General features: G+C 42.5%; 2 long non-coding RNA genes across 7 annotated transcripts; one reads left to right on the top strand and one right to left on the bottom strand.

Moving 5' to 3' along the window:
• Positions 1-5,959, bottom strand: LOC143650452 (uncharacterized). Its single transcript, XR_013159566.1, has 2 exons — positions 5,705-5,959; positions 1-1,219 (listed from the first exon to the last, which is right to left on the bottom strand). It is a non-coding gene; the product is annotated as an uncharacterized LOC143650452 (long non-coding RNA).
• LOC143650439 (uncharacterized) lies at positions 3,200-27,871 on the top strand. Of its 6 annotated transcripts, none has more exons than XR_013159558.1 (5): positions 3,200-3,294; positions 5,492-5,640; positions 6,137-6,309; positions 25,141-25,337; positions 27,596-27,871. It is a non-coding gene; the product is annotated as an uncharacterized LOC143650439 (long non-coding RNA). The 6 variants fall into 6 exon arrangements; XR_013159557.1 differs by lacking the exons at positions 25,141-25,337; positions 27,596-27,871 and adding exons at positions 6,835-6,935; positions 13,357-13,507; XR_013159564.1 differs by lacking the exons at positions 25,141-25,337; positions 27,596-27,871 and adding an exon at positions 13,399-13,507.

The following is a 27,871-nucleotide window of genomic DNA, read 5'->3' as shown; positions in this document are numbered from 1 at the left end:
TCAGGCAACGAACATCGATTTTATTAATTAAGAACTTTAGGCTCTGTAAATTTATTGCAATTACAATTTACCACATATGGAAGAGGGTCTTTACCTTCACCCCAACATTAACAAAATGTCCTCTTATATTATTTGCTGACAATTCCAAAGGCAGATGAATTTTAGAGGAAGATTTACTATTTCTTTTTTGCATTGAAATTTCTCTTTGAAAATCACTTCACTTGTTCGTCAGCAGAGTGCAATCGTGGAGACTTTTGACTTATATCTTTCTTTTCTTTTCTTTCTCTTTTTATTTTTTAAAAGAAAAGCCAATTCATCAGGTAGGGAAGGACTGCCTTGTGCAGTCTTAAGCCCTGCCAGAGACAAATGACTGTAAAAATTTAAAATCAATCATTAACAGATTAGCTGTTGGTCCAAAGTAAATAGCAATCAGCTTATTAGGCATCAGGCAGAGTGAGATAAAGGGGCAGAGTTATTGAAAATGAGGATGTTTCTGGGACTCTGCCAGCGGGGCAGAATGCAAGGAGGCTGTTTCTTTGTGACTCCAATTACAAATGGGAAACAATGTAGCCTGCCGAATAAGGTGAGTCTGGGTGTGGTGAACAGAGTTTTGTGATTTCTGTTCTACCTCATGGCTTTATTCACCTTGATTAACACAGAGCTGTGCTGCGCTCCCTGGTTCTCTTTGCCTTGCAAGCAAGCCCCGTGAACTGCCGTTCGGTTGACCCTGCAAAGCAGCCCAGAAACCGTGTCCGTCACTCCTTAGGTTCCGGAACAGACGGTCCACACCCTTCTCACATAATCGTTGCAGGAAAGTTGCAGAGATGGAACCAAAATCAGGAGATGAATGTTAGGAGAGAAACAGGATATTTGTAGAGTCTTCAAGTAGTTCTTCCAAGCTGGTTACAGGTTGCAAAGGAAGACTCGTTCTTCACACTGGAGAAACCCAGCAGGCCCTGCCTTAGCTAAGTGGCCCGGGTTGGCCGCGCCAGTGATAAGGCAGTGTCACCTGGTATCCTCGATGCAACGCGCTGGGGTATTCTTACTAAAAACACATAGCCTCATTCCGACTGTGAAAAAATGTTAGAGAAACCCAGGGTATGTAGTAATTGTCCACTACTCTTCAAATGTGTCCCGGCCGTGAAAGTCAAGGAAGACAGAGGCACCTTTGTCACAGACTGGAAGAAGCTGAGGACACCAAATAATGCAGGATCGGATCCTGGAAAAGAAAAATGACATTTGTGGAAATACTGACAAAATGCAAATAAAGTCTGAAGTTTAATTACTAGTATTGTACCAGTTAATTTCCTGGGCTTTGATAATGAGAGGACTCTGGTTATATAGGATGTGAATGTGGTTTAAATGGGATGAATTTTAGGTTATATACATGTTACTAGAATAAAAATGTAAAAAAAAAGCATAGGACTGTACAACACAGTGAATTCTAATATAAATTATGGACTATAGGTATTAGTAACAAATGTACCACACCAAAGCAAAGTATTAATAACGGTGAATATATGGTAGCTCTGTATTTTCTGTGTGATTTTTCTATAAATCTATGGTTTCTCTAACTAAAAAAACATAAACCTTCAAAAAAAAAAAAAAAAAGACATTAGGGGAGGTTGGGTGAAGGCAATTGTGTTGTTTGAAAATATTACCCAGAAAATAGTGCCCCAGAAAAGCCATGTTTTAATCCTGACTCAGTTTTGAGGGGGCAGCCGTTTCTTCTAATCCTGATTCAATATTGCACATTTTTGACTAAATTATCTCTATGGAGATGTGGCATGCCCAATTGTGGGTGTGACTTTTGATTAGATGGAAATCTGAACCCATCCATTCTAGGTGGGTCTTGATTAGTTCACTGGAATCCATTAAGAGAGGAAATATTTTGGAGAGAGTCAGAAATGACAGAGCTCCAGAAACAACAGAAGCCTCAGAGCCGAGAGAAACTTCACAGCAGAGCTGACACAGATACAGACACGTGGCAAACAGAGACGCAGGTGTTTGGACATGTTGAAGCCCAGCAGACGTCACCATGAGATGTTAAGCAGCCAGAACCTGGAGAGAGCAAAGGGAAGCCAACAGATGAAAGCCAGCCCCAGAGAAGCAAAGTGAGGAAGCCCCACAGGGACAGTGGGCTTCCAGGAGCCCAGGAGCGAGGGGCCAGAGATGCCAGCCACATGACCACCCAGCTGACAGAGGTATTCTTGACCCATTGGCCTCTCTTGAGTGAAGGGAACCTCTTGTACCTTAATTTGGACACTTTCACTTCCTTAGAACTGTAAACTTGTAGCTTATTAAATTACCCTGTATAAATGCCCCTCCGGTTCTGGCATACTGCATTCCGGCAGCTTTCAAACTAATACAGCTATACAGGATTTTTGTTGCTTTTCTAAAGTTATTTCAAAATTAAAAATTAAAAAAAGGAGGAGGGGAGCAAGATGCCCTGAAGGAAAAAATATTGCATGAACTCTGGTAGCTTCTGCTGCAGAATTCAGCTCATCTTCTGGGCCAGTTTCAGTTTTCATTGACAGTTGTGCTTTATTTTGGCTAAAGCTGACTAAACCATTACTTTCAACAATAAAACAAACACACACTATTCATGCCGGGTCCTTCTTCACAGTCCCTAATTGTGAATAACACCTCTTTGCTGACAGGTACGTTCACTAAGGTAGGTGGGGACAATCCAGTTTGTGGAGTGTTGGCTGCCTTGATGCTAGTGTGAATTTTATCATGGCATTTATTCTCATGGATCTGCAGGCGGGGTGGGTTGGCCCTGCTTCACCCTGCCACTTGAGGCCTGCTCTGTCTCGGACTGAGTGGTTAATTGGGGCCTTTTCTTCTCAAACCCCACCACACAGGCACATTTCAAGCCTTCACATGTGTCTGATCTGCTCATATCCCATTGTCAAAGCAAGTCGCATGGCCACGGCCAGGGGCGGGGAAACATGCTTCTCCCTTGGGTTGGGTGAATAAAGTAAATATATTTGAACAATAATCTAATCTACTGCAATATTTCTGGTCTTTGCTGTCTTCACCCCATGGCTGTTCTGCAAAACCCTCTTCTATTGGATATGTGTACATGCTGGAGTTCAGCCTGTTCCCACTGCTATGACTGGTTTTCATGGGTGCTGTGATTGTTTGGTGGTCACATCATGAAGGGACAATGCCCCTTCATGATGTTACATTGATAGCGGGGGCCCATAAAATTGTTGCTTGAGCACTCGAGTGTTAAAGAAATGTGCTGAGGCTCCTCTTTCGGTTCCTACACAGATAAAGGGACACCATAAGGTAAGCTGGGTTGGTAGCTTCAAGTACCTGGCACCACCGGTTGTGCAGGTCCCCTCTCCTTTTTTCACTTTTAAAATATCTTTTATTAGAGAAGTTGTGGGTTTATAGAACAATCATGCATAAAATGCAGGATTCCCATACACCTCCCCATCACCAACACTTGCACTGGTGTGGAAAATTTGTTACAATTGATGATAGAAATTTTTTTGTAATTCTACTATTTTTTTAACAGTAGTTACATGTGTTACAGTTGATGAACAATTATTAGAGTACTACTATTAACTACAACCCATAGTTTACATGGAGGTATTTTCCCCCCATATTCCCTACCTGTTATTTTTTTTTTATACATGTCTTTATTTTATTACCCATCTACCCGTACACTGGATAAAGGGGGCATCAATCCCAAGATTTTTACTGTCGTACAATCACAAGATGAAAGCTATATAGTTATATAATCATTATCAAAGATCAAGGCTGCTGGATTACAGTTCAACAATTTCAGGTATTTCCTTCTGGTAATTCTAATACACTAGAAACCAAAAAGAAATATCTATACAATGAGTCAGTGGTCATACTCATTTTTAAATCCAAACTTCTCAGTTACAAGTCCTCCCTCTCATTTGATCTTTCTGTCAATGTTGAGGGATATTTGGACAATGACCATTCTAACCTCATGCTGGAAAGGGGTGTCAACATTATGGGGTAGAGGAATGCAACTGGTTGATGTTCTTGGAGACCCTGGTTCCCGCCACCCTCCTTTTTTACTCTTAAGTCATCTTCGAAGACTTTTTCCTCTGTCCAAGACTGTTAGTGTCTTGAATTAGAGAGAGTATCTTATTTATCTTCCACCCATTGCAGTGATTTACACATGACCATACATATTTTAAATTATCATATAGCATTGGATAATGGAGTTAATTTTCTGAGTTCTTCATAATTTGACCCAACCGTATGTCCCTTGACTTTCCAAAATCTGCTTGCCACTGGCTCTAGCCACTTCTCGCATTGCCCCACAGCCACCCATTGCTCCCAATCATCAGCTGGCCTGCTCGGTGTCCCGCCTGCTCTCACTCTGCCTGCCCAGCCAGAACCCACCTACTGCATGCAGCCTTGCTTTGCCCCTCCTGCCTTTAGTGGGCTCTCCCTTTCTCTACACTCCAAAGCACATGTAGTCTCAACAACAAGTCAAGCTTTAGTTATTCTTTTGGTTTTTTCCAAGGGCATACAAAATGCAACAATATATCAACCATCTTAAGTAACTGATTAGATCCTGATGCCTTTGCTCTCAGGGCCTGTGTCCAATATGGCTTCTGTGCCCTCCTGAGCCAGAAATCTGATTTTAAGCACATGGCAGGTACTCATGAAATTCTTCACCGGTTTTCAAAATTTAAGCCACACAATAAACCCTTTTCTATCTCTTAAAGAGCAAGCCATCAAAAGCTAAGAAGGAAAGAGAATTTTATTTTATGTGGATATAAAGTAATTTTTTAAAAACAGTAGCTTTAGGGCAGGCATGGTGGCTCAGTGGCACAATTCTTGCCTGCCATGCAGGAGACCTGGCTCCAATTCCTGGAGCCTGCATATGCAAAAAAAAAAGAAGAAGAAAAAGAAAAAAGCAGTAGCTTAAAAAAAACTGGAACTTTGAAAAGGAAAAAGACATTATTCCCAAAGAAAAAAAATTATTTTTGACAGATGATGACTCAATACTAAGTATTCTAAGGGCTTATCTAAATGCAATACTAGTTTCTATTTTCCCAGTGTTTGTGGCTTAGGGAGGGTAGACATCATCATCTCCCCGCGTTTTATGGCTATGTAGGAAATCTCAGTTCAGAGCCTGCATGTCTTTCCCAGGGTCCCCAGCTGCTGAAAGAGCCAGGGGCCTCGGGGACTTCCAGCTGAGAGGTCTTCCCACCACCCACACCCCAAATCTCTGGCCCTTGCTTTCCTGCGGCCATTGTGTGGCTTTGGTAAAGGATCTATCACTCTGAAGATGGATTGGTCTATCAGGTGAACGTTTAAGGAAAGGAGAGGAACTCAGTGGAATGCAGGGAGATGCGGGGGTCGCTGGCCGCTTGGCATACTAACTGATGGCATAATTACTTCCCATAACGTGGGACACCAATCACGGAGCAGGTGTAATAGACAGGGGCTCTTCAGTATTTAAAGTATGGGTAAAGTGACTGTCCTTCCTTAGTAAAGGCAGGTGCTGGAGCCTGTATTCCACTGTTAACTGGGATGGAACCAGCGCAACAAGTGTCAGGCTCAGCCTGACCTTCAAGTTCTCCTGACCTGCCTTTTCGGCCTTTTCTCTTGCCACTTCCATTTTCCTGACTTGCGATCCAGGTAAGTTGGGGTCCCCGGGGTGTCCCGAACACATCCCCTTTCTCTGTCTTCTAACTTGGCACACCTCCGGTAACTTTCCCCTAAGCTCAGCTCCCACGCCGCCTCTCGCCCTGCCTCCCCAGCCGGAAGGACGCCCCTCTGTTTCCCCAGCCGGAAGGACGCCCCTCTGTTTCCCCAGCCGGAAGGACGGCCCCCTGCCTCCCCAGCCGGAAGGACGCCCCTCTGTTTCCCCAGCCGGAAGGACGCCCCTCTGTTTCCCCAGCCGGAAGGACGTCCCCCTGCCTCCCCAGCCGGAAGGACGCCCCTCTGTTTCCCCAGCCGGAAGGACGGCCCCTGCCTCCGCAGACGGACAGACGTCCCCCTGCTTCCCCAGTCGGAAGTACGCCTCCGGCTTCTGACGTTCTCCTCCGCTCCCCCAACCCGACCGCTCAGGCGCCTTCTTTCCAGGGAAGTCCTTTACACATGTCGTAGTGACTGTGCTGGTTTCTCTGTCCAGGCAGTCCTCAGTGTAAACGCTGGCTGGTGAATAACTGAATGAGCAAATGCACAAATGTGTCATCAACTCTCCGAGCTTGAGTTTATCGTTACACCTTTGTATCCACCACAGCATGGTTCCCAGTGCTTCCCAGATAGCAGAGGCTCAATACGTTTTTGTGGCCTGGAAAAAGAGTGAGTGAATGAACAAAGGGGTAAAGAAGGGATGAACAAATAGATGACTGAACAAACATTTGGGAGTGGGGGTGGGGGGTGGGGTGGAATGAAAGTGAACACAAGCCATGCTAGAGTCCTTTAAAAAGAAGTCCCAATATCTGAAACAAATGTAACCTTTGAGATGTCTGAAGAAATCGTATGAAACTGCTTCTTTTATTCAAAGTGTGTGAAGAAGAAATGTGAATGCCCTTTTTTCTCTAATGATTATAATGCTGAAGTGCAGTAAGCCAATATTCCATATCCCATGCTTTTTAAAAGTAAAAGACAACTATTGTTTAGCATCTTAGTATTTGTATTATGTAGATGTGACATTTTAAAATTGTGAAAATGGAATCAAGAAACACAGGGAGTTGCACACTGCCTTAAGATTTTACTAGACCTGCTCTGCCCCTGCTGAAAGCCCTTCCCTGTCTTATCTCCAATATCCTGGGTTAATAATAGTTAATGGTTGCATCGTCTCTCTGAACCATTTGTACTCTCCAGAGCCAACCATGGCCCCTGGCCCCTCATGGAGTCAGCCTGAAGCCAGGGCTGAGTCTAGAGGACAGCAGCCCTCACACCTGCCCCCCCTGCCCCCACCGCAGGTAATGGTGGTAACCGTGTCGTGTCTCACCTTTTCATAAAATGCCAATATTTTGGAATTCACCCACATAATCTATTTTGCACCTTTTAAATGCAAATGTGTCATATTGTCATTGCAATCACTGCTCCTCTCTTCTTAGAATATGAAAAAATAGCATTTTACGCAGAATATGTTTTTTCTTCTCTCCAAAATCTTCCCTATTGCTAAAAGAACATCAAATGCAAGGGCAAAGGTCACCAAACTGAGGAATTTCTTTGTTAAACAAAGAAATTTAGCAAAGAAATTTCTGACAATGCCCTGCCATGATTTTTTTAAATTGAGAAATCTTCACATAAATACAGTCCATAAATGGATGGCTCACAATACCATCACATAGTTATGTATTCATCATGATGATCATTTATAGAACATTTGCATCACTCCAGAAAAAGAAATAAAAAGAAAAAAGCAAGAGCTCATACATCCCATACCTCATACCCCTCCCTCCCTCTTATCAATCATTAGTATTGCAATTCACCGAATTTTTTACCCTTTATCCCCCCCATTATTTACCCTTTTTTTTTTTTTACTCATCTATGTTCTGGATGAAAAGAACATTAGATACAAGGTTTTCACAATCACACAGTCACATTGTAAAAACTATACAATCATCTTCAAGAATCGAGGCTACTGGAACATAGCTCAACGGTTTCAGGTACTTCCCTCCAGCCATTCCAAATACACCATAAACTAAAAAGGGATATTTATATAATCTGTAAGAATAACTTCCAGGATAACCTCTCGATTCTGTTTGAAATCTCTCAGCCACTGAAACTTTATTTTGTCTCATTTCTCTCTTCCATCTTTTGTCAAGAAGGCTTTCTCAATCTCATGATGCCAGGTCCCAGCTCATTCAGGGTACTCTGTCCTACATTCCCAGGGAGATTTATACCTCTGGGAGTCATGTCCCATGTAGAGGGGAGAGCAGTGAGTTCACCTGCCTGAGTTGGCTTAGAGAGAGAGGCCATATCTGAGCAACAGAAGAGGCTCTTTGGAGGTGACTCTTAGGCATAATTATAAGTAGGCTTAGCATCTCCTTTGCAGGAATAAGTCACATAAGTGTAAGCCCCAATATTGAGGGCTCAGCCAATTGAATTGGTTGTCCCCACTGCTTGTGAGAATATCAGGAATTTCCCAGATGGGGACATTGAATATTTCCTCCTTTCTCTAGTCCCTTTGGTCTCACACAGAAATTGATGTATTAAAATACCTGCCATGATATTTTAAGGTACATTAGGGTAGAAACAGGATCTTTAAAACACTGGCTGCTGTACCTGTCTCCCATGGATATTTACTAATTTAAACAGCTGCACCAAATATAGAAGTGACTCAAAGAAGGTCCCTTTCCTTCTCTCCTGAAAGACTTCCCCCTGTAGTCAGCACATCTACTTCTACAATGGTTGAGAATCAGAGCAGCCTTGCCCACTAGAACTTTCTAGATGGTAGAAATGATCTATATCTGCAAGGTTCAGGAGATAGCCACTTGCTTCCCATGAATACTGAGTACTTGAAATGTATCTAGTGTGACCAAGGGTCTTTTAATTTATTTAATTTTAATTAAGTGTAAATAGCCACACGTAGCTAATGACTGGAGTGCTCAGATTTTGGGCCTTGTGGCCTCTGGCACCCTTGGCCCTGAGAAAGAAGTAAGGGAGAAGGATGGACATTTACTCCCGTTTTTATTGAGGCACCCCAGAGAAACTTTGAGTTTTAAAGGATGCTATCATTTTCCTCACCAGCTTCAGAGAACTGAATGAAAGCAAGAAGGAAGGGCCAGGATTTTGATTACCCACCTTATGCATTGTCTCTTTTTAAAAACTTGTTATTGAAAGGACACATGCCAAACATCAATAACAAGATGGGCTCATAACAGTCTGGTCCATGCTGTTTTCAAAATGATTGTTTATAGCTTCTTTAATTCTCCACGAGGATGATGAGTCTGTAGAGAATCTTTTTGCAAAGAACTGTTATTAAGTGGAGATTTCCTGCTAAATGACTGGTATCTCAACTCGCACATGCAGTTTTGATGGGAGAGTTTTTTTTTTTCCTTATAGTACCGGGAGCATTCATTCTTGTGACAGACCTTGTGCCACCGCAAAATGGCTATTTATCCCTGTCCCAAAGATTCTGGTTAATGAGCTCTACATAGGCAAGTAAGATGTTTACATGAAGAAATAAACCCACTTAAAAAAAAATCCCATGAAGAGGTGAGGCTGGGAGAAAAGGCATACTTTCTTTGGAGCCACACACAAGAGCTTTGTTCCCATGCACAATGACGGAAACTAGAATGAAAAATAAGGAGAATTTGCTTAAGAGCAACCTTCTTATATGCATGCTGCTCCAGGTCCCTTAGCAGAGTGCTGGCCATTTCCATGGCAGCACAGAGCAGTCACCTCATCTCTTCCTGCTCAGGAATAATGGCCAACAGCTTTGCCTTCATGAACCACATACATCCTGGCCTCAACGTTCCACCAGCACAGCCCCATCAAAGGACGGGGCAGTAATCAGAAGACCGCACCTCAGCAATCATTCGTTTTTTGGCGGAGGGGGTGGGTGGTAATTACCAGCACATGATTATTTTATTTGGTCTGAATTATTCACAATGGAAGGAAGCAGTGTGGAGGGGAGGGGATGTAAGGCAGTGAGTTCAATCCTACTCGCATTGATTCTACCCAGAGAGAAGAGCAAACCTATTAAGAAGAAAAATCACTTCCTTTTCTTCCTCTCTTTCCTTCTCACCCTCCCAAGTTCTTTGAAATAAATAAATAATGCACAGAAAAGCCCCTGGCAGCTGGAGAGGAGGCCCCAGTGGCTGGGGTGTTCGACCTTTATGGGGAACTAGCCCCCACGGGGACACCTCGCAGAAATTTTCAGTAGACCAGTTCTCTTTCCCAGCTCTCATCTTGCATGCTGGTTGCATGAACACCACGAATGGGTTTTAAATCCCATTTAGAAGATGTTCAATGACAGGACTGCAATCAGGAGAGTTGGGTTTGAATCCCAGAGGTGCATTCACTTTCAACTTTTTTTAAAATTCAAGATGCACAGCTCTCCGACTTCCCGAAGAATTGAAGGGTGGTTTATAGAAGCAAATAGAGTGCATGAAGAGAGCCTCATGGATAAAACAGAATAGAAGCTACCTGAAGGAAGAGAACATATTGGTGTTTTCAGGCACCAGATGGATTATAACTATTGGGCAATGGAATTGTGGTCCATTCGCATTGTGTTTCCATTCCTTTTTTTGCAAAAGGGGGAAAGCACACTTACCTTTCTGCCTTGGGAGATGATGGGTAGAGTAACATTTGTGCAAAGAGGCATCTATTCCATTAGGACATAATGTTGCATTCTTTTGTTTTATTAAGAAAACAACCAAGTGGAAACACCAATAGAGACTATTACACTTCCCTCAAGAGAAATACACAAAGAACAATACCCTTGAATGCAGAAGATGAGACAGTGGGCTGGGAGAAACAGGGGTGGGACTCTAAGCAAAGTATTGGTTTTATTTCTTTCTTTTCTTCACCGAAGAAATTTTGAATAAAATGTTAAAATACAAATTCATAACATCTATGAATATAAAATTTGCAACAAATGAACATCTATGTATTTACACAGCCAAATTAAGAAATAAGACACTATTACTGCCACTGAGACTCAATGACGCCCACCCTGCTAGCAGAGGTGACCACTAGTATGATTTTGTACATGTCTTTCTTCCACATTTTTAATACAGTGTTTGCATGTTTTGAACCATATCTGCATGGAATCATACCCATATATTCTGTGAGTTGCTCTTTTTCACCCAATATTATATTTATGAGATTTGTCCACGTTGATACATAATATAATTTACTTATTTCCACAATTGTTATTTTGTTGTATAAGTACTCTACAGCCTGTTAATCCATTCTCTTGTTGATAGTCGTCTGGGTTGTCTTCATGTTTTTGCTATTGCAAACCACGTTGCCATGAATGTCCAAATACAAATGACTCCTGGAGTTCAGGTAAAATAGTTTCTCCATTGTTTATGCTTGGAAGAATAATTGCTGGGCCACAGGCAATGAGCCTCTTCAATTTTATTAGATAATATCAACATCTTAGTGGATGTACCACTCTTTACTCTCAACAGCAATGTTTAAGGTGGAACCCAAGAATTTGAGTTCACTAGGAAGTGATTCAGTCTATTCTCAAATATCTGAGTTAGGAAGAAAGAGGGATTGCATGGCTAACGGGAGTTCACAGATGATAGGGTGGTAATGGCGATGGTGACAACGGTGAGAGCACACCCTTACATAGCACATATTATATGCCAGGCACTGTTTTCAACGCTTTACACAAATAAATTTTCACAATAACTTTAAGAGGCAGAGCTCCACTTTAAGGATCAAAAATCTGAGGCACTGAGAGTCTAAGTAAGTGTATAAGTGTAGGAATGTGAACCATTGCTGCGAATCCAATGCCTCATTTCAACAGTTATGTTCCCTCTAACAGTATTAAGGGCAGCTAAGTGATTGACTGACTAGTAATTGGTCATCCAACCAGATGAAAACTCAGTTTACCTTTACATTCTGACTATTATGCACCCCCTTTCATAATTCTCCCCACTAAGAATTTTGACTGTATTTAGTCTTCATCAGTTGTGCTTGTTAAGAAGCATGGGAAAAGCATGCTTTCTTGAGGTGCATGGAATTTGGATGACCATTTTGGCTAATGTAAGAAAAAATATGAGAAGGAGCTTTTCAGTCAAAGCTTCCCAAATCCTAACTTAGACTACTTGAGATTGATGCTATGGTTATTGGTACTTTTCTAGCATGGAAGAGAAATAACCCTTCCTAATGGACCACCCCCTTGTAGTTAATGATAGGACAAGCCTGCTTGTATGGCAAAGTGATGTGGGAAGACATTGACTATTTCAAATGCTGCTCAAAAGGGCTAAAATATGACATAATAATAATGCCATAAAACATACAAGCATTGCTATTTTTTGTCATGAAAACATTAGCATAAATGAAGAACCATACATACAGTGAACCCTCATGATCAATAAAGTGATTTTTATTTTTGATCCGAATTAGTCAGTCATTTGCAAGGCATGGTCACTCCTCATCTTTCCACTTTTCTTTACATAGACATATATTGAGAAAGGTGGCATGACTGAAATTTAATAATTGAAATCTTTCTTTCTTTATGATCTGTCTTTAAGAGTAAACATGTTTCCAAAGATGATTAATACATTCTTAAGATAATCATTTCTTTTGTTTGTTTGTTTAAAAGAGAGCTGTTCATATGAAAACCCAATACAAGTGCAAATCATTAAGTATGTCCTAATTCAAAGTAAGCATATTCCAGTCATTTTAATGTTGAAAGAAAGCAAGCCTTCAAAGGCTTGGCTTTTAGAATAAATTCCAAAATGGGAAGCAACACTGGTCCTGTAATGACATGTAAATCATAGCCTCAGCATTTATCTTCTCCTAGTGAGTTCAATTCTCTGCAAGTAGCACAGAGAGGAAAAGAAAATACTGTAACTGAGAGAAATAATGTCAATACAGGTGGACTCCCCATGTATGAATAACGTGCCCTTCACAAAATGAGAGTCCTGGGCAGGTCTCTTTATGGCATATACCCCCCCTTTCTTTTTAAAGGTATCTTCTCCCAGAATTTTAGAATTTTATCAAATTATTAACCTGTCTTGAATTTCACCAGTGGGAGGATCACTGAGCTATGAGACAACCCCTTTAAAAAGGCAAGTGTCTTGGGTGGTGTTAAGAAGCACTGAGCCACTGAGGTGTGATATGAATTGGTACAATCAGATGGCTTTTCTTTTGCCTGCCAGTGGAGAGGATGTACATTGAAAGGTTCAGAGAATTTAGAGGTCAAAACCATGCAGGGGGTGGGAGGGGGTGAGGGATGAGTGAGGCACAGAGGTGAGGGGTTTAGGTCATTCATGAATATTCAGAACCCATGGGGGAGAGAGGGAACATTGTTGAGAAATGGGTGAAGAGAGTCAAATGGGAAGATAAACTTGGCTTACGTTAAACATGTGCCAGCGTCACATAACTCCCTGATTCCAGGCCATTATATTGCTCTTGGTGTCAAATTGATTTTGTTGAGCTAATGTGATACTCAACTACAATTTTTTTCCTTTAAATGGTGAAATACAATCAGGATGTAGTAGATTGAATGACTCTATTTCTTCACTTCTTGCTTCGGCCTCGTATAGGCAGAGTGTATTTTCCTACTTTTTGACTTGAGCTCAAACATGAAACTTATTTTGGCCAATCACATGTTGGCAAAGGTGAGCCATTTTTAACATTATGCCTTAAAAGACTGTCTTTTCCTGCTTGTCCTTTTATGACTTGTTGCATTTCTGCCATTTCCATGAGATGATTGTTCCCCGGATAACCGGATAACCGCTGCCCATTCAGGCTGACCTGTGACTTGAAGCAGAGCCTCGGAGCCAAACCCCATCTTAAAGGAGCTGATCTCCAGTCAAGCTGCAGATATGTGGAAATAAACTATAGCTGTTTTAAGTCACTGAGTTTTGGAGTGGGTTGTTACATGGCATCTTTGTTGCAATAGCTAACTTATACACATCATTCTAAACAAATAAAATATAGCTTGAGTCCAAGGTTGAAAAAAAATCAAAGAGTACCAAGGCAAAGGATAAAAAAGTCACTTCTATTTCTGCTATAGTAATTCTCAGTTTCAACTAAAGATGATAAATAAGCAGAGACTCCTCCAGTGGAGTCAACATTGTATTTTATCAGAACTTGTGACTATATAAAGCCATTCTCTGCACCCTTGTTTTAGCAAATTGATAGACATCCCTGCTCAGATCATGTGTCTAGAAAACAGTGTCTGTAAGAGACCAGGCTGGATATTGTTGACTAGGGTTACAGGTGAGAAAATTGGAAATCTTAAGGTTCTCAGCAAACAGAGTAGGGGTGGGAAAACAACCCCAAAGCATCAGCAGAGAACCACATGGTAAAGCAGCAACTTGTTGAGTCATTTGCTAATTGCACCTTTGGGAACTTTGTATGTCATTTTAAAGCTTATTTTTAAACAAAGAACTAAATTAGACATGGGATTTAAATTGATTTCAGATCTCAGATGCTTGCTTGCCAAAGCATATAAACAGAACTACACTATACTCTTCAAGTTTTCCTGTGTGGGTTTTGTTTTTGTTTTTTGCAGTTAAAATAAAACATGGGATTTAGGAACAAAAATTACTCCTGAAGATACATGAAGAAATTGTAGAAAAAATGCAACTTGAATAGATGAAACAGTCCCATGGGGAACTCAAGTTGGTATAGCTTGGTAAAACAATTGTTTTCTATTCAAAGAGAATAGGCCGAGAAGGGCAGTAGAAGTGGAAAAGAGAGTCATCAAAGGGAAATTGTCTATTTCACTATCCAAAGCAAGCCCTGGATTTATGGCTTTGACAGTATAAATGGAGGGTATATAATTTGCCAAGCTATAGAAGGTGTTTGGGTGTTCCAGAAGCCAGAGCTGCTAAGTCAGAACAAAGATGATGGAGACAGTATCTCATTAATGTCTGGAGTAGGAGCCCTCTGTGTATACATGCCTGCTTATGCAGGCCTTGAACAATTAGGTATTTTAAATTAGGTTTTAATGATGATGGTGATTTCTGTCTTCATTTTGATGATCATCTAAATTTAGTAGATCCATACTTGGAAATCTAATCTGGAGGTCAATCTAATCACTTAGAACTTCCAGGTGATTTCAAGTCTTGAGCTTGTATTTATGGTTTCAAGGGCCCCTCATGTGACAGGATTTAATTTCAAAGCAGTGTTTCTCAGACGGGTGTCTATGGGCTTATATTTTCAAGGATCTACAAGTTCTCACATTTGGGAGACAGTGGTAGAGGCAACAAATGTCTCTGGGGAGAGATTATTGATTTTTCATCTGGGTAGCTTTATGAGGGAGCCAGCATCTTGAGGAGCTGGTTGTCAAGGACAGGCCCTGGGTGCTTTCTCTTAACAGGGGACAAGAATGTCCAGTAAAGCTCTCTGTTAAAAAATTAAAAAAAACCCCACTTCCAGAGGCCGTTCATTGCTTCCTGGTTATCCTTTGAAAGCCTCTATGCATTAGTGACATTTAAGCATAGTGTGGTCCAGAGAGAAGATGGAAAGGTGATTCTGTGCTGAGAAGTAAGAAAAAAGAAAAGCGTGGGGCTTCACTGGGGAGCAGGAAGTAGTTGCGTTCAGCTGAAGGACAGGGCAGATACAGTAGTGCAGGACATAATGCTGCAATGCTGGAGGAGGCCCATTGTGGAGGTCAAGGCTTAAGAGTTTTGGTGTTGTTTTTGGTCCTGTAATTAGGTGAGGAGGAGTTTGTGTGTGTGTGTGTGTGTTTTTTTTGGCAAGGATTATGCTAATAGTGATGACTGACAGTACTGCAAATGACACAAATACTTGATTATGTGATTGAATAACCATCTTGGCATTGTTTTGTTTAAAAACTCATGCATCTGTGAAGCTTTGGGGACCTTGGGGATATTTAATTCATGTGTCATCTTTGATCCTTCTAGAAGACATGGAACACATGTTTTGAGCATGTGCCTTGCCCTTGCTCAAGGGGCACCCGCACAGTTCTGTTTAAACTGCAAGGCCTTGACCACAGCCACCTCTCACCCCCACCCCAACCCCGGTTGACTAAACCACAGTGGGCCCGTGACTGTGGGAGGACCCATCCATTTTCTGGGCTGAGCTAATCAGGGCGTCTGTTCTGGAATTCTGGAATTGGGATATTGAGTAACCGAGTCAGTAAGATGGAGATGGTGCTGGAACTGAAAGGTGATGCACAGTTAAAGCGTGTTGAAAGCAAGGAAAGCTGGTTGAAAACAAGAGGAAAAAGAGAGAGGAAGGCAAGATGGGCAGAGATGAAAGAGATGTAAAGAGAATAACCTGGGTTCTGGTTTTCCAGCTGCAGTTCTATTTCCTATTTGGCTGCATGTACCTTATTTCCCATTTAGGGATTCTTGCAGGATTAACTGCTCTATCTTTATAATAAAATCTTCTACACTTAAGCTACTTTGAGTGGGCTATTCTTTCTTGCATCCAAGTGCAACCCTTCTAAAATAATGCTGAGTTTTCAGATCCAGCCATTGGTTCTCATGAAACCATCAGGCAGAACGGAGTGCAGGTCCATCAGTTTAGGTGCTACGCTAGCTTCTACCTATGAAGCAAGAGGAAGACTTCAGGAAACCATGAAGACATGGTTTCAGTTTATTAGTGGGAACAGTGGGAGACAAGTTGGCAAGTGCAATATCGACCTGTGCTTGAAGAGATTCCACCTCTTTATATGGCCGGAAATGGGCCACAGACCTGCAGAGCATTTGACAAAAATCTGAGAAGAGTGACCACAGTGATGTTTTTTTTTTTTTTTAACTTTTAATTTTCCATTCTTCTTTGTAGCTAGCAAAATATCACAACTGGAGAAAAGTCATTGCCACTCTTTCAGGAATCTGATGAAATCTAAAGGCCTCTATATACTAGCTGCAAAATTTAATCAGGATTAGGTAATATGAAAGTATGTTCCATAATGAATTTCAAAGATTGCTACCTGCAGACATTGTCAGTAACTGAGTTCCTGGGGTATGCAATTTGTAATTGGAAATCTTTACATTTTAGTTCCACCTGTCATTTTTCTAATTCTATTCAAAGAATGTCTACTAAAATAATGCCTTTTTTCTGTCTATCAAAGGCTGTGCTTTAGTGGAAATGAATATCATTGGAACTTATTAATTCCAACATGTTGGCAATTTGGGAGGCTGTGTATTTTTCAGGGTTGTTGAAACTATAGGAAGGACTTTTATCCTGGTGAGTAATACATTTAACAAATATGACATAGCAATGAAAAACATTATTTTTAAGTCAATTTCCTTTAAAACACTAAGAACCTTCCTGAGGCATCCATGTGGCCGGAGATATCAAGGGGCTAAACCGAGGGGCATGGAGACCCAGGGAATTTTCTTGGCACTTTTTCCTTGAAGACGCTTTGCTCTTCTGCTACCCAGCCACCCATCTGTGGGAATTCTATTCTTCCAGTTCGGAGGCTAACGGCAGCATAATGGAGTTTTGCTTATCCTTTCTCTTGCTAGATTTTTCTGAGCATGGAAATTTCACAAGGAACCACCGAACTGCATCACAAAATGATATTGATATTTTTGGATTGCATCAATAGCATTGGCTGTTTCATTTCCATTCACTTATCAGACATATTTACTTCTCAGATATTTCCTTAACCGGAATTGACTGTACTATAATTGCCTATTTCTTTGGTCCATTGGCTGTTAACCTTGAAGTGACTGGGGTAGAGCTGGCGAGGCCTTCCCTGTCAGGCCTGACCTCTCACTATGCTGGAGAGAGCGCTGCCATGACAACGGCGACAGATGTCAGCTAAGCAATGTGCACCCCAGAAAGACTCCTGTATTGAGAAAATCGATCTTGTAATGGTGCCACGGAGCACATTCGCTGAACTGCCAAGTGTTCTAGGCTTAATCATTTATTTCATCTAGCAGAGAGAAGAAAACATAAAAGAAATGAAATGAATTTGACCTCTGTCTTTTGAGTGACTTTAGTGCTTTGCTGAATTCCAGCAAGTGCCTCTTATGAATTTTAAAAAATTACATTAGGAATAACATTTTGAAGTGAAATGACTCTTGTAATGCCAACCCTCCAGAAACATGCTATTTCAAATGTCAGATACATAATAGTCATTTGCTATTTTCTGTGTATGTCCAGGGGTTAGCTCCCTCTCCGGTAGGTTTCAGGCAAATTATTATAAGGAACCGGGAATGAAGCGGACCAGATTATGCTGCTTTGGCTTTCTCCTTTTCTCCTAGCATAAGGTGACTCTTTTTGTGCTGATTATCACGGGTTTAGTGAGTAGAACAAACAGTGTTTCATACTGACAGTTTCGAAGCCTTCTCAATTTTACAGCTTCCAACGGAAAGCCTGTTCCTGCCTCTGGCTGCACAGTGAAGTTTGTCTCCCTGACAGTTAATCCGGGGACAGCCTTCCATCGCCTTGATGGGCTTGTCATTCATGCCTCGACACCTCTCATTCATCTGAGTCTGGCCTGCTGGATATGCAAATGATCGGAGGACTGAGAACCATCATCCCTCAGCCAGGATGGCCAGTTTGTCAATGTCACTATTCTTGGAACAAGCCATTCTGCTAGTAGCCAGGGAGTGGTGGAGAATTCTAGGCCAGGGGACGTGGCCTGCACTTATGACCTTTTTTCCTTTTGTAGGGGGAGAGCCCAGGTCAGAACTAGATTTTTAAACAAAGCAAAACTCCAAACTAAGGCAAACCTCCAAAGCCGTAAGACTGTAGACAAATCTCTCTGATAACCTTGTCCATGTAAATAAATATCATTGAGAGTGATTATAGTGAAAAGGATCTCTTAAGATTTTCAATGCGATATGTCTGTCTCTTGTGCTGTGGGATATTTTATTGCATTTTTGCCCTCAAGTGGAGCTGACGGGAGCCAAGCTTGTAATTTAAATCAATAAGAACCCTTTACCACGGCCATAAAATACTTGGCTAAACCTTTGAAGTGGCCACAGTTGAATGCACAGTGAACACAGTATAAATGTTCCTTAAGATGTATTGTATGAGACCACTACTAAAACAGCATTCAAAGAAACCGGCCTGAAGCATCTTTTGTGACTGATGGGAGAGGGTACCCAATGCTTTTGATCATTTACATGCACTGTTCACATTGCCCAGTTAAGTTGTTCCAAACAAGCTCTCTTAATTGGCACATCACCCCAATCACATCCTTCTGTGTTCTCATCAGACCTTTTCATTATCTCTTTGGGGGGGATTTCTGGGATCTGGGTGCTCTTCTAGACCAATAATCTCATTCAATATGTTATTGTCTTGACTGCCCCCATTGGTTTCCACCATAACTAGGAAAAATAGAAGAAGGGCCAACTGTTCAGACCCAGCCAGGGAGCACAGCATGGGAGAGTCAGGCAAAGCTGCCTGGGCCCTGGGCTCTCAAGAGTGGGCAGTGCTCTTGGTATAAAACTGAGGACCATGGGTGCAGCTAAGCTGTTAGTTTCTTTTGAAGTGGTGTTCTCCAGACAGCTGTCAGACCGGTATTTCTTTCTCTCTGTCTCACGCTTGCTGGCTCTCTGACCCTTCTTGCTGCCTGTGCCTCTCCTTTGTGCAGATAGATGGATGCATGCATAGACGCTTCCTTACTCCTATCTTCTGTGTCTCTAGCTGTCTGTCCCTCACTCTTCATCTTTCCATCTCTCTTTCTCTTGCCTAGACTCTAAAAATCTTCAATTCTGCTCTAACAGTAAACCGTAATTATCTGGGTCTGGAATTCGGCCATGAGACATGCTTGCACCAACAGACCTTTTGACTATGTGGCTTACACAGCTGCAGTGCGGCGGTCAGTATGCCAAGGGCATGGGCTCAGCTGGGGTCCCGGCCCTGAACACCTTGCCCGGCTGAGCACCTTTCCTCACAAAAGCCACTCATTACTGATGAGAAGCCGAAGGCAGAGACCAGAGTCACAGGTGCCTTCCATGTGATCTGAGAGAATACAGCCTTCCCTGCAGTTTCCCGTCTCTCAGGCTACCAGCTCCGTGGCTCCCAGTCATACTAGAAAGATGCAGGCACACCCTGTGTGGCATCTCCTCTTCTAGGAGGCCCCTTCTAAAGGGCTCGTTGGGGGTCTCAGGGCTGACTTCCTTCACGGGCCCATGTCATGTATGTTGGTTTGACTGGACATTTTCCTGTCTGTATCTCTGCAAATCCAACATGACTTGGCAGCTCTGGATATTTCAGCCAATGTGTATGAGATTTCTTTTTCCCTTCTGTGTCAACAGAGGAGATAGGTCCTTAAAAATGTATTTAAACAAATATATTAGCTGTGTAAAGTTAATGTGCATAAATGGAATGCTGCAAGTGTGTGCAGGGCTAAGTAAACTGTTATGGTGGAAATCAGACTTGAAAAATATACCAACAAAATCCAATGTTCAAAACTTGTTTTGGGTGTTCTGATTTGAACAAACTAACAATAAAAAGACATTTTTTTTTTAGACAAATGGGGCCATTTGACTATGAACTAGTCAAAACATTACATATTAGATTTTGTAATGTAATTTAAAGGATAATTAATCTTGGTAGGGGTGATAATGGCTCTGGGGTTATGTTTTTAAATACAGATAAGTATTTATGAGTGAAATTAAACACTGTCTAGGATTTGTTTTAAAATACTATAGAGAGCGCAAGAGATGGAATAGGTGAAACCAGCTGACAAAATGCTGATAGTTGTTAAACCTGGATAACGGGAACAGTAAGGCTCATGGGACTGTCCTCTCAATATTTCTATTTAAAAATTTTCCATAATTCAAAGTTGGAAGAAGTTAGCCTATGATCTCAGACTTGCATGGTGCCCATATTTATACCTCTTGATCAATGAACCTTGATTTTTAAGGGCCTTAAGTGTCTGTCTGTCAGCTATGTTTTTATCTCACATGTAAAGATCACCCTCTAGTATGGGGCTGGTCTGTGGGACGGATCTCTATGCCTGTGTGCCAGTTTTGTGGCCTGAAGTGCAGCGTTGGACATGGGAATGCCTGTCGGTGTCATCTCCCGAGCTGGATTGTAAGCTCCTTGAGGGCAGGACTGTGTTTTACCTTCCTGTGTTTCCCCCTAGAACCTTACACAGTGTGAGGCTCAGGGTAGGAGTGATTTGGAATAGGCTAGACCCTGCCGTGGTAGCAAAGAAACCTTGGAATTGCAGGGCCCTGCTGCCATAGAAGTTTATTTCTTTCTCATGGAAAGTCTGGTGTGTGTTGTTGGCCATCTTTCCCCAATCTTGCAGTTGTGGTCTCCGGAGCCATGGCCTCCAACGAGACTGAAACGGGGGAAAAGAGAGTGCGATGGAGGCGGCAGCCTGGCATTTAACCACCCTAGAAATGAGCCGCAGCACTTTACTTGCAGTCCATGAACCGCAACTAGTCACATGCCCCTCCAACAGCGAGGCAGGCTTGGAAACGGAAGGGAGCATGTGGATATTTGTGGAACGTGAATTGTCTCTGTCACCAGGGGCTAAATGATGTCTGTTATGACTTCTTCTTGCCCTATATGCATCTTGTCTCATGAATTTTAACATGAAAGAATGCTCAAGACAGGAGGCCTTTAGTCATCTATTCAGAACAGGAAAATGGCAATTAAACTATTTCTTTCTGCTTTTTCTTTTTCTTTTTTTGCCATGCCTTTGGGTTGTTTCCTACAACCCAAGAACCCTCTTTCCAGCTAATGGCAAGACCCCAGTGGGCTGAATGACCTCTGTTCAAGGAGCTTGGCTTTGACAGTTGGAATCGAAGGCACAGAGAAGCAATGCTTCTCTGGGAGTGGCGCTGGGGGCTGCAGGCTGGGGGTGCCCCCGAGGAGAGGGGGACCCTGTGATTAAGGCCAACACAGTGTCAGTTTCCAAGGGCTGCTGTAACAAATTTCCCCAAACCTGGCGGCCTAGAACAACAGAAGTTTGTTCTCTGCTCATTCTAGAAGCTAGAAATCTAAAATTAAGGCTTCAGTAGGGCCACACTCCCCCTGGAGGCCCTGAGAAAGAATGTGTTCCCTGCCTCTCTCCCAGCTTCTTGTGGCTGCCTGCAGTCCTTGGCATTGCTTAGCTTGCAGACACTTCACTCCAATCTCTGCCTCTGTCTTCATGTGACATCCTCCTTTCTGTGTCTTTTCATCTACATTTCCTTCTTCTTATAAAGATACCTGTTGTTGGATAAGGGGTCATCCTTATCCTGGATGACTTCATCTTTTCTTGATTATATCTGTAAAGACCCCTATTTCCAACAAGGTCACATTCATAAGTACCAGAGTTGACTTGAAGGTATTTTTTTCAAGGACACGTGTGAATGTACAGCACATAACAATAATGAAGAAGATTTGCAATGGTATATCAGACCGTTGCAAGGAAAGAAGGGCACAGCTCTTGTAGTGGGAAGTTTCTACCTCATGCAAGATTTAAGATACTTTATGAGGAAAGGATATCACTAACCAATTAGGAAAATGTAGACTCTCAAGCCGTTTATCATTCCTTTATGTGGGAGCTGCTACTGTCTTCACACATATTTAGTTGTGCAAGCAGATGCTTTCAGGTATTTTACCTGTAGATAAATGTTCTATATGAAAAGGTGTTACAGATCTCCTGTGCTGGTTTAAATCTGTTGCATATCCCAGCAAAGGCTATGTTCTTTTAATCTATTCTTGTGAGTGGAGACCTGTTGTGAGTAGGAACTTTGATTAGGTTGTTTCCATGGAGATGGGACACACCCAATACAAGGTAGGTCTTAGTCCTTTACTGGAGTTAAGCCTTGACATGGTGGGGCCTTTTTATTTTTGAATGAATTGTGCTAGGTGCTTTTCTCATGATATATTGTTCAATCCTCCTTACAGCCTTGGCAACCCCATTTTACGAATGAGTAAATTGAGACTCAGAGGACACAAAGCCCTCACTCTTTATATCACTGCAGGAGTAAGGTGAGGTTATTTTATTCAAACAGCATAATTTTGAAATAGGCCAAAGTTAAAACACTATGAGTTCTTTTTATTTCACTTGTTCCAACCTACTGAAATCAGTTTAATTCATTTAATATTTATGGGATGCCATGAACTCTATTCGTTATGTTAAGTAGAAGGGCAAGGGAGGGACAGTCTGGGCTTCATGGAAATGCCTGTCATAAGCTGAACACAGAGGGCCTCAGGAGGAGAAGAAGTTGGTTGCTTCCCAGAGGGGCAGTTCAGCCCAAAGCCCAGGTCACTGAGTCATCTGGAAGCCTACTGTCACCCCACCCCTCCTGAGAAGGGTGAAAATGTAGGCCAACTGCTTAAGGGAAAGAGCGTGGCTTTGGAATCCCCCCTTTGCTACTTTCTAGCTGAGTAAACTATTTAACTTTCTGAATCTCAGTTTCTTCATCTGTAAAATGATGATAAGTACTCTGCAGGGTTCTGCTGAAGATTTTATGAGAAAATGCATAGGAAGCCCCAAGTGCATCGTCTGGCACATGACATTAACTATAGTTGTGATCTTCCTTTACCAGTGGGCTAGTGCGTCAGCATCCTTTTGACTTTAGGGATCACAAAGAAGCTGTTCATGCTGGGGGATTTTAGAAAGTCAGGGACCAGGACTAGTGGAAGCAGCAACAGGGGCTGTGGGTATTCCGTGAAAATGCCCCCTATATTTATTTTTTAAATATGGAGGAGCTGTTTGGTCTTCATGGCTTCTTTGAACCATCAGACCATGCATGATAGTGAAGGTGTAAAGGAGGCATCCATGGGGAAAGAGATGTTCTTGCAGGCCTCCAGCAAGATTTTAAGTTGTATAAATTCTGGGGAGGGCGATCTGGCAACATTTTTCATCGAAATTAAAAATTCACATGTGCTTTGACCCAGCAGTTCCAAGTCAAGGAATTCATTTTATGGATATATTCCCATGTGAGCAAAATGATGTATTATAAGGTGATTCATTGCAACATTATTTGTAATAGCAACAGATGGGCAACAAACTAAATGCCCCTCAAAAGAGGACTGGTTAAACAAATTTAGGCATAGCCATACAATAGAATACTGAGAGGCTGTAAAAAAAGGTGGAGGTCCATCTTTGTGTGCTGACGTAGAAGGAACTTTCAGATATTGTTAGGTAAAATAAAATAAAAAATCAAGATGTAGAACAGTATATAAATAGAGTTACCTTGATATAAAAATGGAAGCAAAGAAGACAGATATGCATACAATTGTGTGTATGAGTATATTTTCTGGCATATTCATGAAATATCACCGGGGAGATGACATCGGTGGCAGGAGGACAAATATGAGAAGGACACTTTTTTCCCCTATAGCCTATTGTGCCTTTGGAATTTCAGACTCCATAAATGCATTTCTTATTTCAAAGCATAATTAATTAAATTAAAATAAAAACAGTTCATAAGCACCAAAGATCTTGCTAATTTGGGCTCTATTATTTATGATTTTATGGTCATTTCAATAGGACAGGGACTCTAAGATAAGATTTTCTATGTGAACCAAAGCCAGGGACAGGGAGCCAGAAGAAATAATTCAAACCTTGGCCTCCCCCCTGTGCTCCTCCCCGCTCTTCCCCGTCCCTTCCCCGGGTTTCCCATTGCTCTCCTGGTGGCAGCCTTAGCGTGAGTCGGGCTGCCCCAGGCCAACCAGTGGCCTCACCTCAGGCTGGTCCCCACAGGTGGTACTCTCCACAGAACTGATGGGACTTCCAGGTGGGCAGAGTAGCAGGTGTGGCCCTGGACACTGGGCTCTGGATGGAAACTGTGTGAAGTAAATCTGTGAAGATGAGGCTCAGAACTCAGAACTCTCCCTTATTCAATTCAAGGAGCTCTAAACAGATCAGATAGCCCAGAAACAAAGTCTTAGCTCTGCCACTTTCTAGCTAAGCTACTTTGGGCAAATCACCTAATGTCTCAGAACCTCTCAACTCTAAAATGGGACTGACTAAAAGTAATGGATTACTGGGAGTAGAAAATGAGAGATGTTAGTAGGGCTTTCCTAATGTAAGCTCTGCAAAATGCTGCAGAAATGCAAAGGATCATTTTGAAAATCACCATCCACATGTATTGAACATCCTCTGTTTTGAAAGCTGGGAGACAAAAAAAGAGTGTCACAAATTCTCTGCCCTTCAAGAATTTTGAGGTCTCATAGACTAGTGAGAGAGGTCAATGGTAAAGCAAGCAATTGCAGCAATGTATTAGTGTAGACCAAATGAAATAGAAGGTGTAAGAGGAGCAGAACAGAGCAGGCCTTAACTGTACCTGGGGACCTCAGCCAAGGTTTCAGAGAGGAGCCCATATGAGCCCTGAATCTTGAAAAGTTATTAGGAGATGGCCCGACACACAAGGAGCATTGCAGCCAAGAAAGGTAAGAGGAAAAAATATATAGGGTGTCTTTGGGGAACTCCAAGCAACTATGAGCTGCTGGATTTAAGATGTTGGGTTGGCAACTGAGATTGTAGAGCCATAAGCCAGTCAGGTCTTGAAGGTTTTTTTAATGGTAGGTCACAGCCAAATGATGCAGTAAGAAATAAAATGAAGACAGGTAAATATGGAGCAGCAGAGAATTGTTTTACAGGTCCCCATTCCACGGAGCTTTCAGATTTCCCCTTCCTGCCTGCCTTTGGGCTACATTGACCATCAGTTCCATGAGGAATTCCAGTCAGCAATTCCAGACTCTGAGTCATCCAGTCAAGGCACCAGATAATTCCAGCTCTGCAAGTCACCCCAGCCCTTGAGCTTCCCAGTTGAGATCCTACATGTCATAGCATGGAGGTAAGCTGGCTCTCCTGTGTCCATCCAAATTCCCAACCCACAGCATTTTTTTTTACATGGGCAAGCACCGGGAACTGAACCTGAGTCCTCTGGCATCGCAAGCAAGCATTCCTGCTTGCTGAGCCACCGTGGCCCCAACCCACAGAATTTGTGAGCATAGGAAGTTGTATCCAAGGAGGAAGCTGGGGATCTGAAGCACAGGGAAGGGCTCTCAGTTTGGTGAGAGGTGTCCTGGAGAAGTGTCTTCTCCTCAGATGTACACAGGGCTATGTCAAATGTGAGGCCCATGCTGCTGCCACGGGCCTTTCTGAAACTCAGACTTGGTCACACCACCCTCCAATTTTAAGGCCAAGCAAAATCTAGCCTCAACTGCCCAGGCCATTCACAGCCTGGCCCTAGGGGTCTCTTGTAGCCCCATGGAGCCTCATGTCTCTTTGTTGCTTGGGAAAAGCATGTCCATCATCCTCAAGAAGCCGGCCCCAGCAGCTGCTGGTGGGATGAGCCATCTCCTCTTCTAGGCAGTCTCAGAACTTGGCTCATTTTTCTACAGCTCTCTTTAGATTGTACTGTTCATTAGTTCTTGTGTCCATTTCTTGGTAAGACTCTGATTTCCTTGAGGGCAGGGGCCACGTTTTACTTCTCTCTGTAGTCTCAGGGTCCAGCTTTGTGTCTGTCTCACAGTAGGTGCTCACTGAATGCCTGTTGGATGAATGAATAGATGTCTGGGCAGGAGTGTAGAAGGGAGGGAGGTGTGCTCTACAGCACAGATGCCCTGTGAGCCAATGTTTCCTGGGAAGAGTGGTAAATCATTAAGATGTATCTTCTACATCCTTTTCTTCTGCTTTTCTTTCATTCTCTTCTTCTTACATATCTCCTTTCACATTCATTACATACATTAGTATGGCCATCGGTTACAACTGATGAAGGAATATTATGATCATTGTACTTTCAATTGCATTTAAAAATGAGATTGCATTGTAAAAGATATAGACAAACTACATATATTTGCCTACCACTTCTGTTACAAATAAATCTTTGTTATTTTTCCATATTAAGAGAGACAAAACCAGAGAAGGTATTTCTACTTTTGTACCCTTTCACAACTTCAGGAGAAACCGACCCTTTCTCCCCAGCCCCTGCATGTTCAAGCCAGGCGAAAACCTCACAAGTCCAGAGTGTGAGCAGCTCCTCAATGGAGATCAGAGGGGTTGTAGATGGTCATGAACCTCCCCACAACGTGCTCCCTGGATGTGCTCCCCACCTCATCGTCCTTCCACAGAGCTGGTTTGAAGGCTCCTCATTTGGGTCTTGGATTCAGGCTGCTGCCCTGTGTGACTGCGGCTCAGAAGGCCTCTGGAAACTCAAAGAAGCCTTGGCTCCAGGAGAGTTATCTTTAAATTACTCTTTAAAGATAAGAATTCAACATTCACCCTCTTGGTCATCGAATTCTGTCCATAATAATGGCTGCCTTACATAAACGGGTGATGCTCTCTCCATCACAGCCACAGAGATCTTTCAGAAATGTAAATCTCAACTGGTAAACTGCCTTCTCATTACACTGCACATATCCAAATTCCTCCCCATGGCCTGCTGGGTCCTTTGTGAGCCTGCCCTGCTCCCTGTTGCTCTGGCTCATACCTCTGCCCCTCACTCACTCTGCTCCTGCCCCACTGTCTCACAATCCTCAATCCCACCAAGCTCTTTGTCCCTCCAGGAATTTTGTGCATTAGGTTTCTCTGTCTAGAAAACTCCGCTCCTACGCTTTGCATGGCTGGTTTCCTCTTCCCCTGTATGCCTCATGTTGAACATCACCTCTTGACCATCCCGTCCGTCTGGATCCCCCCACAAACCCTTCTGCATTTCTCATCCTATCAGTCTTTATGGCAGCACTTTCTTGATTCCCTTCCTGGATCTTTATGATTCATGTCTACTTATTTATTTATCTATTTTCTTCCCTATCAGACAGTAAACTCCATAGGAGCAGGAACCACAGGTCTAGCACAATGCCAGGCTCAACGTTGGTATTAACAACATCAGATTTCTGGTCATCTGCCCAAACCTTTCTATTTTCTATAGTAAGAGAATTTAAGCTACACATTTCCAGATGCTCAGCCAGACCACATCTCCCAGCTTCCTTGGTTGTTGGGTTGCTAGATGACAAAGTCACCTGAGAGAGGAAGTGGTCTATGCAATTTCTGCCACACTTACTCAGAAGGAAATCCTTAGCCCAAGACTCATTCTTGCTTTTCCTTCCCAAGGGCAAACACGTGGAGCAGCCCATGACCAGCTTGGCCATGTGGTCAAGGTCAGTGCTCTGAAGGATGGCAGAAGAGATGGATGGAAAGACTTGGGCTGAGATGACCAAATGGGGCAGAGCTCCCCCCCAACCTGAATCATTTGCCTTGCCATGTTACATGAGTGCTGAAAGTCTTGGATTTCTTTAAGTCACTCTGTTCTGGTGTTCTCTTTGTCATGTGACTTAGCTTTCAGTCTGATCAACACACTGTTGAATAAATCCTTGTTGAATGAATGAA

Source organism: Tamandua tetradactyla, chromosome 1 (genome assembly GCF_023851605.1).
Source record: "Tamandua tetradactyla isolate mTamTet1 chromosome 1, mTamTet1.pri, whole genome shotgun sequence".
In the NCBI taxonomy this organism is placed as follows: Eukaryota; Metazoa; Chordata; class Mammalia; order Pilosa; family Myrmecophagidae; genus Tamandua; species Tamandua tetradactyla.
Note: the sequence above shows the minus strand (reverse complement) of the source record. Positions and strands in the feature narration are given on the sequence as shown.